Here is a 14807-nt window from a genome sequence, read left to right as displayed (position 1 = left end):
AACCGAACCAGATTAACGGTCGGCGCATTAATACTGAACTGGATTAACGGTCAGCGCATTAATACTGAACCAGATTAACGGTCAGCGCATGAATATAGAACTAGATTAACGGTCGGCGCATTAATACTGAACCAGATTAACGGTCGGCGCATTAATACTGAACTGGATTAACGGTCAGCGCATGAATATAGAACCAGATTAACGGTCGGCGCATTAATACTGAACCAGATTAACGGTCAGCGCATGAATATAGAACTAGATTAACAGTGGGCGCATTAAAACCGAACCAGATTAACGGTCGGCGCATTAATACTGAACTGGATTAACGGTCAGCGCATTAATACTGAACCAGATTAACGGTCAGCGCATGAATATAGAACTAGATTAACGGTCGGCGCATTAATACTGAACCAGATTAACGGTCAGCGCATTAATACTGAACTGGATTAACGGTCAGCGCATGAATATAGAACCAGATTAACGGTCGGCGCATTAATACTGAACCAGATTAACGGTCAGCGCATGAATATAGAACTAGATTAACAGTGGGCGCATTAATACCGAACCAGATTAACGGTCGGCGCATTAATACCGAACCAGATTAACGGTCAGCGCATGAATATAGAACTAGATTAACGGTCGGCGCATTAATACTGAACCAGATTAACGGTCATCGCATGAATATAGAACTAGATTAACAGTGGGCGCATTAATACCGAACCAGATTAACGGTCGGCGCATGAATATAGAACTAGATTAACGGTCGGCGCATTAATATTCACATTGACTGTCACAGTCAACTGTCACAGGTGCGCGTTTATCGGGAATTTACCAACGGCTTCGAACTGCGACTCAGCCAATCAGATGTGAAGCTGGGAACCAGCCGCTCCACCATTGGCTGATCATTTCCTGTACTTGAGGAACGCAAACGTGGGCAAGTGCCATTTGTCCAATCAGGGAGTCGGCCGCGGACCTCAGCGGGAGCGGCGTCTGCTGGAGCGGCAGACCGGGAGCGACGCTACCGGACGCGGAGGCTGTGAGCATCACCGGGGGAGCGCCGAGACACTCACCGCAACGACGACACCGAAATACCGCGACTTTATTCTTCAAAACGCGTCTCTCGCTGCTTCTACACGCTTTCTTTGTGTAATTTCATTTTTGTATTATTTCTGTTGTTGGGAACAGCGGCGCCACTGCGGCGGATCAGTTCTCCTCCAGACCCGGGAATTACAATGAAAAATGTAGGTGACACGTTTTCTTTCACAACAGGATCCAAACCAAGGCGGTAAACAAGAGAAAAGGTAAATAAAAATCTCCCTCACTGAGCCCTACCTGTTTCAGAGATGTGGTATATCGTGTTGTTGTTTTAACCCTGCGGAAGTTCAAAGCCCGTCTCATCGGTTAAAGAGGAAAACGGGTCCGTGAGTGTCGTAGTTGCCCCGGGGCTCTTCAACGTGTTAACACCGGCGAATAGAGCGAGCTCGTCTCCAGGTGCAGGGAGGCTGTTGCGCTGCAGTGTTCGCGCTTTGTCGTTTTTATTTCATTAGGGAGGAAAAAAAACTGCTTTTTAGTTAAATTCATACGATGCACTGTTTTCTTCTCCTCAAAGGGGGAAAATGGTGACGGGTGCCGCATCTATAGGATCAGCATCCTCTCTGTGGAGCCCCTGCGTAAAGGAAATAACAGGTATTTATTTTTGCTGCCGTCGTGTTATCTGTTGTTGTGCTGCTGCAGTGTGTCAGACAGGCTTTTTCTGAAATCATGAGGCTTGTGCTCTCATCTGCTGCCTTCAATGCATACATACAATACAGTAACGCCTCGGCATAATGCAACAAAACCCTCCCATTTTGTGTCTCACACTGTGATGCCCTGAATGCAGCAGCAGCAGCAGCAGCAGCAGTCGCACATGGAGTCACCTAGCAGCTTCAGAAGATGGCAATAATTGTGTGTTTTTGCATGCACATGTGTGCGAGTGTGTGTCTGCATGTGCCACACACACAGTCATGCATAAAAAAGACAGATCATGCACATGCACAAACACACACACGCACACACACATACACAAGTGCCATGACTGGCTCCAGCGTGAGCATAAATGCCTCATGAATGCTAATGCATCATGCTAATGCAGAAACACTGCAAAACTAACTGCTCCCCTCTGCACTGCTGCCTCATGGGCTCACAGGTGCTGGCTAGCCTTACCTAACTTACTGTGTGAATTTGTGTGTGTGCATGTGAGTGCGTGTTTGGGAAAGCATGTGTGTAGGCGTCTGTGTAGGTGCGTGTTTGTGGATGATATCACCTTGCATATGGTTGCAGGGCCATGTGTGGTTGAGGATGTGTTTTAACCAGGGTTTTCAGCGCTGCACACCTACACCTGCCTCAGCGGGGTACTGAAGTGAGGGTATTAGAGAAGTGCTTCCCGTCCTCCATGACTGACACACTTAGATTCAGCCTTTCTGGCACAGAGGAAAGTTTGCTGTGATACTTCACCTGCAGCAAAGTGACTAATTGAGACTTTAAATAAAAATATGACCTGAAACACAAAATCTGTGAAAACAGCTTTGGGCAATGCACCCTGCTCAGGGTGAGCTCTGTTTTTTTATTACTGTATTACTGTAAATAAACATAGATGATTTAACATCTAAACATCACAACCAGATATTGAACAGCCACACTGTGAACGAGTGCGACGAATGATTATTTTCTTAATCTTATTCTTCTTAATCTGTCAATTCATTTTTAGTCAGTAAAATGTTGGTAATAGAGAAAAACGGCCAGAGCCCGAGGTGGTGTCTTCACATCGATGTCCTCAGAAAATTTAAAACCCAAAGAAAATCTATTTGAAATCATGTAAAACAGAGAGAGGCTGAAATGCATCACCTATTAAAAGCTGGAAGCAGCAAATATTTAGCATCTTTACTTATTAAATGACCTAAACAATGAATTGACAATCAAAACATCAGGCTTTTAATTGTCTTTTGATCAACACTTGATTAAACATGAATGTTGCAGCCTCTTGATATCACATCCAGATATTCTGAGAAGTCTCAGAGAGGTTTGGCAGCAGGAAGTGTTTTAGACTCTAATGTTAGATTAGAGCTAATGACTGTTTTCATTATTGATTTATCTGATTACTTTTTTCGTTAAGAAATTCATCATTTAATCTATCATTTAAATGTTAGTAAATTGAAGAAAATGGTTGTTGCGGTTTCCCAGAGCCCAGAGTGACAATTTTAAATCCCTGTTTTTTATGATCAACTGTCCAAAACCCCAAAATATTAGATTTTCAATGATATTAAAGAGAGAAAAGCAGCTAATCATCATGTTTGAGGAGCTGGAACCACAGAGTATTTGGAATTCTTTGCTTAAAAGACTTAAATGATTAATTGATGATCAAAATAATTTATTAATAAACCGATTGTTTCAGCACTGTCAACATGGATCACATAACTTTTTTACATTACATCCAGATATTTGTAGCCATCTCTCTGGAGTTTGGTAGCAGGAAAGAAATTTTACTGTTGACTCATCTGTTGACGCGGCGAGTTGTGGCTCAGGTGGAGCAGGTTGGCTGATCCCCGGGTTGGCGGTTTGATCCCCGGCTCCTGGAACCCAGGGTTCCATCAGGAAGGGCATGTGGTGGAAAAACCTACGCCAGATCCTCAATGCAGATGGTGTTCTACTGCAAACGGGAGCCACTTAAAGATGACGTTCATCTTTTGATTATTTTTACAATTAATGACTTAAAAATGGCGAATATGGTGAAAAATGCCCACGGTGATGTCTTAAAATTGTTTTGTTTTGAACGGACATTTTAAAACATGAAGACATTTGCTTTAGAATTATATAAAACACAGTACGGCTGCAGCTAACAATAATTTTCATTATTGATGAATCCAGGAATTGTTTTTTTCTATTAGTAGATTAATTGTTTGGTCATATTCTGTCAAGTAGTCAGTTCATCGATTTAAGAATTAGCTGTAAGTGAAATATTTCAGTGTCAGTTCCTCAGATTTGAAGAGCAGAGGCATCTTCTGAGAGCATTTAAACATTTAACATGAGCATGAGGCTAAAAATCCTTTACACAAGAGGGAGAGAGAGAGAGAGAGACAGAGAGAGAGAGAGAGAGAGAGAGAGAGAGAGAGCGCACTGTACACCCACAGCAGCCTCCATAGACCAGACTGCAGTGCAGCCACAGCACATGTTGTGTTTGAGTAAGGGGCATAGCTGCGATTATAGATGCGTATAACCCTACAGCTGAATGATCACACTTTGAAGCTGTTTGTATGCCTGTGTACGCCTACCTTTGAGTGAAATCAACAAGTTCACGCCCACTCTCTGGGGGCTGTTGACAGGCATTCTGGGAAAACGCAGGGAACCACTGACTGAAGTGGAAGCGGACGAGAAAGTCGGTGCGGCAAGTTGATGACAAAAGCATTGCACATCACAGGCGGATGATATAACAGTGTCAGAGTATCAGAGGGAGGTTGTTCCTCAAATTGTGGAGTATTTTGGGTGATGCTCCCCTCAGGTGCAGAGTTTGTGTCTTAAAAGGCAGCGTAGACGGTGTTTTGAAGCTACTGTCCCTTGTAGTATAATGAGCGACTTTAGCTCATTTGTGGTTGTGCTCACTCCTGATGTGGTGGAGGAGGTGGATCGTCTGCGGCCTCACCATCCATCATGGTTGTTTTATGAGTCAGCTGTGATTAATGTGATAGGTGGTGGTCAGGCTTTCAGCTTCCCCCAGAGAACAAGCTGGAAATGGGCTTCGTATGTAGACAAACGGCCTTGTATGCGCCCCCGGATGTTGGGGGATTCTACCAGCAGCTTGTGGAGACTCTTAGGTATTCATGTCCTCACTGGGGGAGTGGGTAGAAATGGCTGATGTATCCTCTGCGCACAACAACCTTCAGGAACAAACACTATTGTGTTTGTACTGTACAGTGACTCCTCTCCCTGGAACTCCTCCACTGCATCATTGACATGAGTGAGAAATGTAATTTGCCCGTTTACAGGTGTTGAAAAACCTTGATTTAACATCTGTGGGTGTGTTTTTTAGATGATGATCTCTGAGAAGCAGCACACTCATGCCAGACCCCTGACTGTTCTCCAGTGTCACCCGCTTCCTTTAAAAGTTATACGATATAAATCCGCACCAGTCATTGTTTTATCAAAGAAATAAGTGAAAATAAGGTTGGCAACACTTTAGTTTGATCCCCAAAAATGATACAGACATTCAGTAAATGATTTTTAACACAAGATGATGTAGTTGTAAAGCAGCTATAACAACATTATCAGCGTTTATTAATGCACTGAACATAACAACAGTTATAACTTCTCCTGAAGACATATTATATATTATTACAGCATCATCAGTCATTATCTATCCACACTGTCACAGCCTTTAGTTTGAGTTCTGCCTCTAAATGATGGACAGAGGGACTAAAAGTAAAGTGATAAATGTTATATGTCTAATTTCGGAATGACCCATTTGTCGTCTAGCAGACGTCTTTTATTAAAAGTTCCAGTTTAAATGGTGACATGTGACTGACCTGGTTGGGCTCAATGTTGGCTGTTCCCAGGTCAGTTGGGAATATAGTCAGTGATACTGGAGCAGACTCTGAGCCTGCATGACAGGACTGGAAGCTATTTAGAGTCAATCACATCCCTTTTGCAAAGACAAGTAGACCATAGCCTATTATTCACACTTTTCCTGCTTCACTTCTTGGAATTTAAGTGACTGTTAGTTTGTATTTTTGGATGACCTCACTCGTGAATGAAAAAGAAGCTTTTTCTCCATGAACGTCTCAGCTGTGTAGACCTAGTTTTAATCTGGCGCATTGCCCTTGTGCCATTGGCTCCTAAAGTTTTCTGTGAATGAAAGAAACTGTCTCCGATATAATAAATCACAGTTAGATGGCAGTAGGTCTGGGCCATGTGCCAAGTATATCAGATTACTGATGTCATGGATTTTTTGGTTAAAGTCAGATATTTTACACTGTTCCTCTGTTTTATTTGAAGTGTTGAAATCCATGAGAAGATATATTTGTGGCTGTAAGCACCAAAAACCATCCCAGGCTCTGAGGCTCTCTTCTGATTGGCTGACTGTTTTCTGAGTGATTAAATGAAAATATATCAGATTTCAGGTAAACACTCAGAGAAACCATATCCTGCAAGGTTGGATGGTGGGTCCAGGTGGGCGGGGCTTGGGGCAGGGCTGAGAGTGGTGACTGTATAGTGACATCACAAAGTTCCAGAAGTCCTGACGGCTGGTTTTAAGGCTCAGTGTCTGAATACAGGCTGTGTGCATTTCTCTGTGGACTGAGGCTTTGATACTTTCACAGTATTAATATAGAACCTAGACCTGCTTTATAATAAGAAACACATGAACATCTACCTTTATACTATATGGGACCTTTAAATTTCTCCTGCATGAAAACCGTTTTAGTGGGCAACACTGACACTGATGCCGACATTATTCAAAATCGAGCAGTGGTTGACAGTTGACAGTCTTTGTTGCTAGATTTAATGACTTGCATGTAAAAGCTTTGAGTGGCAAACTGAATGACATTTTATCACCACTTGCAGAGATGGTATAGTGTTTGCTCCCATGTTACAGATGCAGCTTGTAGTAATGTCTTATTCATGATCTCACTGCTTCTCATACCCAGTGCAGCCCCTCACTCATATTCATGTAATGATCTTTCCACACTTGGCAGCAGTGATTGTTGTTGCAAAGATTGTTTGTTGACTTGTTTCTGTCGAATCTTCTTGCCAGTGTCGCTGCCTGAGCAAAGCAGAGCGGCCACCATGTGCCACTGTTCAAACTGAAGTTATTTACAAAGCGGTTAGTCATAGCACTCAGGCCTGGAGTGGTTGTACGACCGGCGCGATGAGCGCTGAAAATGCGCCTCGCTGGGCCGACACCTTCCAGTTGGCTGTGAGGGAGGTGCAGCTCTCCCTGTGAGGCCTTTTTTTTCCTCCCCAGTCATATCAGCCACCTTCAACAGATGGGACAGCGTGGCAACATCCCACTGCTGCACATACATGACAGCAAAACATTATGTTTAATTTACGCCTTCTGAAGCTGTCACCAAGAAATATTACACCACTGTTTCCGTGGAGAGGGAATAATTATCGCCTAGATCAGATTGACTAATTATACAGTTGATAATCTTTTGAAAGAAATATTCAAAGTGGCTTCGCAGGCCGGCAGCATTGGTACCAGCACAGCAAATAAAGCTGTGTGCTATCTGTGAGGTGTCTCACAATGGTCCTCATTCACAGGGGCTGTCACTATCTGTTTCACACTTATGATGAGGGCATACGGTGTAATAAAGTGAGAGTGGATGATGGAATCAATAATAACATTAACATATCAGGTAATAACTCTTGACACAAATGGTGATTCACCCCCTCAGTATTGATTAAACCTCTGTTGATTGATTAAACACTTATTTCTCATATAGTTGCTTTATAGACTTTGCCATTTCACTGTTATTATATCTCTTATTCTGTACTTTATATATTCTGGCTTGATTCGGGTACTGTTTGGTTTTAAATAGCTTATTTTTGCTTTATCACAGAACAACCAAGGGTAAGTGCCAGTTTTCACCAAGGAGTGGCTCAGGTCAGGTTGAAATCAGACAGTCAGGATTTACATTTTTTGGAGGAAGCCAGTGCTTTAGGTCTGTCTCTGTGAAATATTTCAGTATTGATCCATCTGAAATTAGTTTTGCTGAAATTACAACTGATGTCAGACTTTAAAGAACTTGTCTAAACAATACAACAGACGTCATATGCAGGATTATATAGAACTGACCTTGTACAGAGGCTGTGAAATGGGCTGCTTTGGACAAAAGCATAAACTGTGTAGAAAGAAGGACGTAGCCTCCGTGAGGTCAACCGTAGGTTTCTGAAGAGTGGTTTTGAATCCAGAGTAGCTTTTAACAGTGAAGACCCACTGAAAGCAGCGCAGGGCAACAAGACGTCTGCCCCTATACTTTTTCAATGGCATATGAGCGATTCACTTTATGAGGCATAATGGGATCCAGGCAATGTGGGACTGACTGGTGATGTGAGAAATTAATTAATAAATTATTTCTGTTGCAGTTCTGATCCCTCTTTGGGATGTTTCCCGGTGCCAAGATTACAGGTTCAACAAAAACCAGTGACTCACAGTGATGAGCCAGATGTGGCAGAGACGATGTCATGTGATTGGTTCACTGTCAGTGGCTCCTCAGTGTTTGTCAGACTTCAGTCTGGGAATCAGTTGGTTGAAGGTTTCTGCTGGTTTTTCCTTTGATGATGCATGAATTCATATTGATTTTCCATCCTGTTAATAGGTTCCAATTTTCATAATCAGTTTGCATAATTAAATGTTATGAATGTTTTGTGTAATGTGAGTCTTTAGAAATCTCATTAGATTGTTATTAGATAATACAGAACAGGATTAGTAGAGCAACAAGCAAACATTGTATTTCCTCATTGTATCTTCTAGTGCTGAAAGATTAGTCAATTAATTGATTAATGTGCAGAAAATATACAACAGTTGAAATAGTTTAATAGTCGATAATATGTTTAAGTAAATTATAAGTTTGCAAATATGCCAACAAATAAATACAGCTCCTGTGCTCAGACAATATTTAGAATTTTGAAACTTTGAAACTGAACGAAAAAACAGTTTGAAGACAAAACGTTTGTATTTCTCAAAGTAAGGTTTACTCGGTTTTAATTTATAGGAAATTTAATTTTATTTGGTTATTTGGACAAAATAAAGACATCTGATGAAGTCACTTTAGGTGACTATAACACTATGCCAGGGATTTTTAACAGTTTTTCCTAAACAAAACAATTAATAGATTAATTGAGGAAATAATTGGCAAATTAATCAATAAGGAAAGCACAAACTTTTGCCCAGTTTGTACTAAAACAAATATTGCAGCCAAAATAATTAGTTGGTTTAAGTCATTCATATCAAAGAAAAATTCCAGAGTCATAGATTCTGTTATGTGAAGATCTACTGCTACTCTGATTCATTTAATAATATTTTTCTGACCACTGGTTAGAAAAACAATGTCAGTTTTCATAATTTTTCAAAATGGCATAGGCTAAACAATTTATAGATTATTTGAAAAAAAATCAATAATAAATAGAAGTACAGTACTTAGTTACGTCACTAGTATCTACTTTAAACCCTGTCATTTTGACTGACTGACATTTTTTTGCTTATTTTGTCATAAAGAGGATAGTGATAGTTTTTTTTCATGTCATTTTCTTATTGTGGATTTTATTTGGCTTTAAAAGTGTTGAATCTGAGCCATAAGGCATTTCACTGAAGTTTACTAAAGCACTGTGAAAGTCATGTACCATAAATTAATGATGTACAAACTGAATACCCAAAACTCACTAAGTGACTTACATAAGTCTGCTTTGTATGTGTTGGTTGGTTTAATTATGTAGTTATGGCTCAACCCACAAACACCAGATTATTCTGGCTGAAATAAATCGTTATGACATTATGTAGTGTCATTCTGATGAGAGTTAATGGAAGCATCTGCCTTCTATAATACTCCTCACTCCACACTATCATCTGAAAACTAGGCTACATTAATGGATTTTTATTTTTAAACCGGTTTTATTCCACCACCGCCGCATCACTGTGTCAGCACCAAGGGCAGTGCATTGACCTTTATGGACAGAGTTCACAGCAGTGACGCCTCTGCCGGCTTTGCCCCAGTCCATATTAGAATACAGAGCCATACTGTTGCTGCTGCTGCTGCTGCTACATGCCCTTCTGCACTGGCACATTTCCCAGCATGCTTCAGAGTGAGAGGGAGGGAGGGAGGGAGTATAGATGAGAAGAAGGAGAGAAGGGTTGAAGATGGGGGGTAAAAAAGAGAAGGAGAGGATGGTGGAAGAGGACTGAGAGTGAGGTGAATAAAGAGTAGTTGTAGGGAAGAGGAGGCGCGTGGAGGAGGAAGATGGTGAATGAGGAAGAGGAGACAGAGGCTTTCTTCATGTAGAAACACACCACTGTGAGATGACGTTAGCCAGCAGGACTGGCTGATATCTGTTTGTGTCATGTTACAGAAGAACACACACGACACAGGAAAAAAGAACCAGATAGTAACGACGGGAACAAGCGTCTTTATCTTTTTTTTTTCCTTTTGCTTTCTCTCTTTTCAATGCTGCAAAGCTATTCTGAGAAAGATGCTTCGGCCCACGCACTGCCAGAGAGGGAGGGAGTGAATGGATGGAGGGGTGGAGTGAGGAGAGATAGTGTGTGTGTGTGTTTTACAGGGGGGTCTGCTGCACTAACTCACTGCCTGTCGGGGGTCTTTAAAGCTCATGTGTCCCTGCAAGGGAAAGTCAGGCAGGCATACAGCAGTGAGACAGATACACAGGCACATATACAGTTTACTATAAGCATGGAGACAGATGTACAGGCACGTGTGTGTGTGTGTGTGTGTGTGTGTGTGTGCGTGCGTGTGTGTGTGTGTGACTATATGGTTGAAATCAATGTAAAGATATTGATACTAGATACTATTTTTTCAATATTCATGTATAGTAGAAAATGACACATATGCAAAATACCACCTATAAATAATCAGTTTGATATTCAGTGCAGTGAAGCGTGTTCTGCTGTAATGATTACATCACACACTTTTGTAGGGCTGCAGCTAACAGTGTTTTTATTATTGATTCACTTTCACTATAAAATGATTTAGAATAGAGAAAGCATCAAATTCTCACATCAGGATGTTTATCTTGATAAATTACCAAAAAGGTTAATTGATAATCAAAATTGTTGTTGATTTATTTTTTGTCAGTCAACTAATCGATTAATTGACTAATTGTCTCTTAATTAGCTTAGCTTTCAATCACAATTTGCTTGGAATAAATATTTTATATTGAGTAAAATGATCAAATATGACCTTATCATCACTTTATCATTCCATGAAAAGTATTACAATTAAAAGATAAAAGAAAAATATCATCCAGCCTGAATTTATACTGTAGACAGGAAGAGGGTTTAGTGTTACAGGATTCCAGTCAGTCTGACTGCGTTCTACCACCAAGACTAAAGCGTTAACAAACTCAAATCACTCGGTAACCAGGGGTTATCTTTTCCATATGTGCTTTCTGAACTAGGAGTTGTCAGGTTACTTGTAAATGAAACACAATATGGCAGCGAGTCAACAGACTGGCACCACGTCTGCAAATGTTTGAATCACTCAGGGAGGCATTACTCATACATTTTAGGTTTTGTAACATACTGTGCTCAAAATAACTGCATTTTGAAGTAGCTGTTCTTACTTATTACTGCAGGTTAGATAAATGACTGTGGATCAGAAGATTGAGAATTTGAAATATATATAGCAAATAGCAATATTTAAAATTTATTTCCAGTATACAGTCCAGTGGGGTCCAGAAATCTGAGACTGTGAGAAAGTGATCTCAGACTGACCCCAGTATATATTCATCAGATCTACTAAAACATCAGATAAAACACTGATCAGAAGGAACCTGCCATCTTCAACCCCCAGCAGATACGACAGATAAAAAAGAGGCACATATACAAAGCAGGGAGTAGAGAAATATAGTAGTATGAGTATGTGTCCCAGTTATTACAAATGAGTATTCAGTGTGTACACACTCCATCAAGGTATACACAGTCAGCGTGCTACAGATATTGTGGAGTGTGCCGGTGACAGACAATAGTGTCCCATAAATTAATGAAATGAAGAAGCTAATCTCAGCTGAAAAGATTGAAACAAGCTGTCGATGGTGAAACAGCATCAGATTGATGTGTGAAAACCAAGGATAAGTTTCAAACCTGATCTCTGTGGCTTTTCACCGACAGTAAGGTTGTGATCATAGCTTCTGCCTTCGCCAGTGTCATGACGATGTTTGGCCTGTTTTCCAATTAATGTATTAACTTAATTATTTGTAGTATTAAATTAATATTTAATTTAACTTGCCTTGACACACTCACACACTCTGACCACCTGATTGTCTGCTTGTTGTGTGTAGTGTGTTGTGTGTGTTGTGCTTTTGAGGTTGTAAATAGGACTTTTGGACGGTCAACGAGAGAGAGAGAGCTGAAAGCCATAAACAGCTGTTTCTGTGTGGCTCCTGCTGATTGTGACTCATTACTGTGAATGCTCTGATTACTAAATGTAAATAATTAATGCTTTATTTGTGATGACAGTTTTGTTTGAACATAGCCATAAAATGTAGAAGATTTAAAAGAGAGAGTGGCGAGTGAAACTCGTCAGGCTCATCGCTCTTTTTCTCTCATTCATAGGGTAATGTAATTTAATATAGCTGTAGTGTATACTTTCAGTATATGGTGGAGAAATGGGGCTTGGCTATAGTATACTGTCACATGCTGTTGGCAGGAAGGCAGAGCAGCAGGTATATAGGCAGCAAGGCAGCACACACAGCAAGACGAATGGCCAGGCCCAGCAGGAAGGTAGAGTGAGACCAGCAGGGTTATACAGGCTGACAGATACAGACAGATACAGACAGATACAGGCAGATACAGGCAGACAGATGCAGACAGATACAGACAGACAGATACAGGCAGACAGATACAGACAGACAGGTACAGGCAGACAGAGACAGACAGATACAGGCAGATACAGGCAGACAGATACAGACAGATACAGACAGACAGGTACAGGCAGACAGATACAGGCAGATACAGGCAGACAGATACAGACAGATACAGACAGACAGACAGATACAGACAGACAGATACAGGCAGACAGATACAGACAGACAGGTACAGGCAGACAAATACAGACAGATACAGGCAGATACAGGCAGACAGATACAGACAGATACAGACAGATACAGACAGATACAGACAGATACAGACAGATACAGACAGATACAGACAGATACAGGCAGACAGATACAGACAGATACAGGCAGACAGATACAGACAGACAGATACAGGCACAGCTATACAGGTATGTGAGCCATAAACACTGGCAGACATACAGTATATAAGAAAACTGACCCACATTTAAAGACTCAGATTAATAAACAGGCTGAATAACAAGCAGAATATCCTTTATTAAACACAGTCACGATGACATGAAAATGCCATTACTTGAACTTCCTGGAGAACAGTGTTATTTTTAGTGTTTTGTAGTAAGCATGAAAAATGCCAGCCCATAAAACTGTCACAGATGTTTGAACAGTTCCCCCCCTGCCCCTCACATCCTGATTTAACAAGAGATAATACCAATTTATCAATGGACAGAAAAATGGACTCAAAGTGCTGCAGAATTTAAACTTTTTTATTACCTTTGTGTGGTTTTACTGGCTGTTAAATTTAAATTTCTATTGTCTAACCTGCAGACACCCACTCCATGTTTAATCCATGAGTGGACACAAGTCTGCACATCTGTATTTGTGTGCATGCATTCAGAATTGAAGTGTTTTTGTTTGTGGTGTTTTTGTTGTTTTTAAATTAGTGCACTTGCTGCCTAGAAAGCAGCAGAAGTTCAGCTGTTTGTCAGCAGGGACTTCTCAATTACGACATCTGAGGAAGCGGCTCAGAAAAGCCCCCGGAGGGCAGAGACACACTGATGTGAAGCCAGGCTGTCAGGGCAGCAGAGCGCCCAGAACCTTCCAGCAGAGAGGAAGTTCTTGGCTCTGGGTTTTTAGGTCACTGTGGTCCAGGAAATAGTTCCCAACCAATCAGCTCCTCAACCCTGGAATCAGAACATCCTGCTCTTATATATTTTTCTCCTCCACTTACACTGAGAGGATCAGCTCCTTTGTTAACACTTCCTACTTATAATTAGTCTCAAATAGGCCTGTCACTTGTTCCAAATCTTACCAGTGATGGCGGTTTACGACCTTGTGGCTGGGGGCCTGCTGAAGCTGTGTGTGTTGAGCAGATGTCATAGATGAGATGTCATAGGTATTGGAGATGTGATTCTGACGAGTGCAGTAGAATAATCCTGTCTAGGATCCTTCAGTGGTGTGTGTCCTCCTTTGTGATGTCTCTGGCTACGAGATGTGAGGTGGTGGAAGTGGAGTGAACAGTGTGCAGAGCCTTCGTAAACTCCTGCGGGTGAAACTGGGCTAACAGAACACTTTTACTGCTGACTGACTCTGAAAGACTCACTATAATCGGTCACTAGCCCAACAACATGAAGGTTATAAAAATCCAGAATGCAACACTCAATGACCACAGTGGCACTCCCCCCATTCAGAAATAATATCTGACTTTGTGAACACTTTAAAACCTCATTTTTAGAAAAAATATCCTCTTATACTCTGGCCTTTCTCTCTTACTTGGTATCACAGAGGCCATAGGTCAAAGGTCATGAAAGTCACAACATATAGTTTATGGCGACATGAACTACAAGTATTAAATAAGAGTATGTCACATCTATTTTAGGGTTTGTTTGATTTTTTTTTCCTGTCAGCAGTGTTATGCAGAGCCCCTCCCATTCCTGGTGCTGCAGGCCTCATGCTGTAAACAGAGCACACACACACACACACACACACACACACACATCTGTGGTCTCTTTCCTCTGTCCCTCTGTCAGATGAGTCCATATGGCAGCTGTCATGTCGCCTGCTCTCTTTTTATCAAAGTCAGATCACGGCTGCTCCCATCTCCTCTGTCAGCTGATGTTTTATATACAAGTCACTGTGTGTGTGTGTTGTAGGAACAAGTATATGTGCTATAGGTCCCTCAGTTAAGCAGAATTTCAGGTTTAATCAAGCATTCAATAAGCTGTACTTACAGTTGCTCAAGGCAGCAGCATTATATA

The 14807-nt window shown here is 41.2% G+C and overlaps 1 protein-coding gene across 2 annotated transcripts in view; it reads left to right on the top strand.

The window, feature by feature from the left end:
* Positions 1-691: 691 nt before the first annotated feature.
* Positions 692-14807, top strand: part of LOC139634111 (protein shisa-7-like) — a 38722-nt gene continuing 24606 nt past the window's right edge. The window contains exons 1-2 of one of the 2 annotated variants that reach the window (XM_071500373.1): positions 692-1301; positions 1610-1686. The gene's annotated coding sequence lies outside the window, so the exon portion shown is untranslated. The remainder of the gene's footprint in view (positions 1302-1609; positions 1687-14807) is intronic. The other variant, XM_071500375.1, reaches the window with a different exon arrangement.

This window comes from Trachinotus anak, unplaced genomic scaffold (genome assembly GCF_046630095.1).
Source record: "Trachinotus anak isolate AG129_WGS33_773 ecotype Australia unplaced genomic scaffold, CSIRO_AGI_Tana_v1 ptg000016l, whole genome shotgun sequence".
NCBI classification, from domain to species: domain Eukaryota; kingdom Metazoa; phylum Chordata; class Actinopteri; order Carangiformes; family Carangidae; genus Trachinotus; species Trachinotus anak.
This window is presented reverse-complemented; position numbering and strand designations above follow the sequence as displayed.